The sequence below is a fragment of the Cynara cardunculus genome (assembly GCF_001531365.2).
Source record: "Cynara cardunculus var. scolymus isolate 2C chromosome LG 6, CcrdV1, whole genome shotgun sequence".
Classification (NCBI taxonomy): domain Eukaryota; kingdom Viridiplantae; phylum Streptophyta; class Magnoliopsida; order Asterales; family Asteraceae; genus Cynara; species Cynara cardunculus.
The window spans coordinates 4,794,704-4,799,180 of record NC_037533.1 but is presented as its reverse complement, the minus strand read 5'-3'; positions in this window follow the sequence as shown (position 1 = coordinate 4,799,180).

The following is a 4,477-nucleotide window of genomic DNA, read 5'->3' as shown; positions in this document are numbered from 1 at the left end:
CATGAACCAGTTTCACCTTCATGAAACCTATTTCATGTATATTAATTTTCTTATTTCACCCCTGATTTGATGAATTCAATTCTTTAAGCCTTACAATCTTCAAGATTCTGGAGCAGATTACAATCTTCAAGATTCTGGAGCAGATTCATCATGTACCCGTTTCATCATGCAATTGTTTCATGACGAACCAAATACATTATGCACCTGTTTCACTGCTCATGGTTCAATGACGCCATGAACCAGTTTCATCTTCATGAAACCTATTTCATGTACATTAATATTCTTATTTCACCCCTGATTTGATGATTTCATTCCTTTAAGCCTTACAATCTTCAAGATTCTGGAGCAAATTCATCATGTACACGTTTTATCATGCAATTATTTCATGACGAACCAAATACATTATGCACCCGTTTTATTTTCCATTTCACCTACTAAATTGATTAACTACAGCATCGATGAAACGGGGTTCACCATGAAACCCGTTCACTACTCATTGTTCAATTACGACATGAACTAGTTTCATCTTCATGAAACCTGTTTCATTTGTATTAATTTTTTTTCAATCATGATTTGATGAATTCATTCCATTATGTCTTACAATCTTCAAAAATCACCAGTAGATTTAATATCATCACAATATATCAAGTCCAAATTTTTAATATTATAATATAATTAAATATTTAAATGTTACCAATTATAAAATTTTCTCTATTACGTTTCCTTAATTAAGATTTATTAATAATTTCCATATTTAATATAAAATATTGTAAATGACCGAAATACCCTTATTGATTAAATTTAATTAGAAAAACAATGGAATTTTTCTATTGGTCGAAATTAGTTTACACGGTTTCTTAGAAATGCACGGTTTTCATTTGAACGTGCCTCTACATACATACATACATACATACATACATACATACATACATACATACATACATACATACATACATACATACATACATACATACATACATACATACANCATACATACATACATACATACATACATACATACATACATACATACATACATACATACATACATACATACATACATACATACATACATACATACATATATTCTATTATTCAACATAAATAACATTTAGGATTGTTGAAATGTTGTCTAAACACCCACAATTATTAAAAAACATACAAACAACCAACAATTATCGATTATCCCTTATTCAAGAGAGTATCCAGACGACACCTGATAGAATGAAGAGTGAATTACATCATTGGTCCTTATGTTATGCCTCGATCTTTTTTTGGTCTCTAAAATGCATGATGTACAACGATAGTCCTTAGTTGTGTTCTTTATAACAGATTGGTCCATCGATTTTAATATTGTTAATTGGTGGTCCATTAGTCACTCCCATGTGCCCCTCACGTGAGGGGAAAGTCGTTCCCTTTATCGATCTTCTTCCTTCCCACCTCCTTCTTCCTAAACGCAATAAACATTCACTATTGGCTGCCATGCTACCACCCTTTAAGAATCCAAGTTCATAATCAGATTAATACACAATCATAACTTTACATTATCATTTTATTTGCAGATTTTTCAACATGATAAAAACAAAAACAAAATCCAGATGAAGATGAAGATCAATATTTACAAAACAGAATTGATACATACTTACATCTATGTGAATTAGATGAACACAATGAGCTAAATCTAAACAAAATAAAATAAACATGAACAAAACCAAAAACCAACTCCCAATTCATAGAAATCAAATTCATATACAAAAAGTGAAGTAAGCCTAGATCTAAATAAAAACAAGAAAACCCCAAAATCATAATTGAATTATATGTCATCAAAACTCTAAATCAAAAGATCAAAACCCTAAACTCCACCTTCTACTTCATCTTCTTTTACTTTGAATCGTAGGGTGCTTTGAATCATGTGGTGAAGAGTTGTTTTGAAATTCACAAATAGGGCACCTTCAAGCGTTTTTCTCTTACAAATTAACACGAAATTTAGGTTTCCGTTTCTGTCGTAGCATTTAGGTAATCTCCTTTCACTGCGTCAACTCCATATGCTCAATCTTCTTCACTCCCGGGAACCCTAATCACCATGAAAAACAACACCTCATTATCCAGAGTCGGCCGAGTTTTCACTTATGCGTCCCCTCGTAGACTAAAGTAAAAATGGAAACTAAAGCCAAGGGGTTTTTTGCTAGGGTGGGGAAGGCAATCAAGAGGGGTTTCTCTAGAGAAAGGGAAGGTGGTGGGAGGATTTTGCTAGAGATATTAAATGGGTGGGAGTGGGGTTCACAGAGTTGGGAGGGATTATTATATATATATATATATATATATATATATATATATTTTTTTTTTTTAATTTATTTTATACTTATAGTATAAAAAGTTTAATTCTTTTTTTTTTTAAGTTGAAATGACTAATTTGACTATGATAAAAGGTGTATATGATAGATTAATGGCCTTTGATGTAACGTGCTAACTCGAAAGACCAATTTATTGTGAAAAAACATAAAAAAAATACAACTAGTGCACTTGATTGATTTTAGGGACCAAACTTGATCGAGACATAAACATATGTACCAATGATGTAATTCACTCTAGAATGAATGTAAAACAAAAACAAATTAAAATGTAGTTGAAGTGGTTTCCATTTCTTTCGAAATCCATAGACAAGAAAATGCAACCATAACATCGTGCGAGCAATTATAAAATGAAATATGCCAAGTCGGAATTTGTACCCAAATATAGGAGTAAAATGTAAATCGAGAAAAAAATACGGAATAAACACTTGAATAATAAAGATCATCCTAAATGGGGAACTGCAAAGCGTTCAATCATATAACATGGATGGTAGCTAACAACCTAATATCTAAACCAAACTAGGTGAAGATTAACATCTGGGGGTTACTACGATCTCCAAAAAGAAATCTATTCAATGAGTCACGCTAAGTATCTTCAAAAAATGCTCCTAATGGCAACCGTTGCTCCACTCAAATCTTAGGTGCCACACCACTTAGAGATCCTGATATACACATCATTTAAGAAAAAATATTAGACTTAAAGTCTAGTGAGGTCAAACGGTTTTATAGTTAAAGTTGGAATTCATGACATTGAATATATATAAGGCTTAAACCTATAAAGAGTTCAAGCAGTTTCAACAATAAGACGATAAAGCCATTAACACGTCTTGCAACGACAGGGGAGACCCGATTTCCATTGATTGTGGCGGAATACAAAATTAAGCCACAAATCTATGTTATAGAGTTTCTATTATGGAATATTGGTCATCGAGTTCAACAACTCACGGTATGTAGTTCGAGTACTCCAATGAACTAATATATGCTCATTTACTAGAATCAAAACATCACAATTCACACGGTCTTCGAGTTCAACCACCTACGGTCTATAATTCGAGTCCTCCGGTGATTCAACACACATATCTAGATTCTGGATGGAATAACTATCTCATCTTACATAAGTGAAACGACTTCTATGCCTATGAATCCATTGCATTTACTCTAGTGCATACCATTGTTTAAAACAATTAAACTATGATCAAACACATAGTTTCCATCACATAATATCATCATTAAATTCTTAAATCCAAGATTTAACCAAAATGGTTCAAAACCTCACAACCTTAAATAATAGTTAAAACCAAGTATTAAAATCAGTACGGTTACATAAGTTCCAAAACCCAAAGTGATCTCATCTTTCAAGTGCCAATAGTTTCTCTCTTTAAAATATTAGGGTCATTTCATTATAAATCTTGTAACCCAACATATCATATTTAAGATGATAGCTCACATTTATAACAAGTCGCAACGCTCGCTGATTTGGCCTAAAATGCCCCTTTTTCCAAAATTTCCCTCAAGACAAATACCAAAGTAAATAACTATCCATAATCACAATTATTTCAAGGTTTCAAGACTGTAACTCCAAAATCCAAATATATAACAAAGTATCTAAAAATCCGGGTGTTACAAAATTATTGAGCCAAATCATAGCCACATATGCATAATCAGCCGATTTTTACTAAAGAGATAATCCAAACATTTAATTGCTAGTAAAATTTTGTACTAAGTCGTAACATGATTTTTTTTTAATTCATTCAACATACAAATCATCATGGCTTAAATCACTTCAGAACCATTAAAAATTTAATCGTCTATTAACTTCAAAAACCAATAAAATAAAATAAATATATATAATTACATATCGACTCAAACACTCATCATTATAAAAAAACACACACATACAAATAACCTAACAATGTTCATTTACGACTTATTCAATGCACCATCCAAACAACAATTTGTATACTTTACACATTTAATTCTATGTTGTGAATTTAAGGTGGGCCCAAGCTACCGCCCCCGCCCTTGGTGACTATTTGTCCCGCTCAACCTCATTCCTAAATTATTATTTACATTTTCTAATTTTACTTTTTCAAATAAATAATAATCTTATTTTATTTTAACTAGAA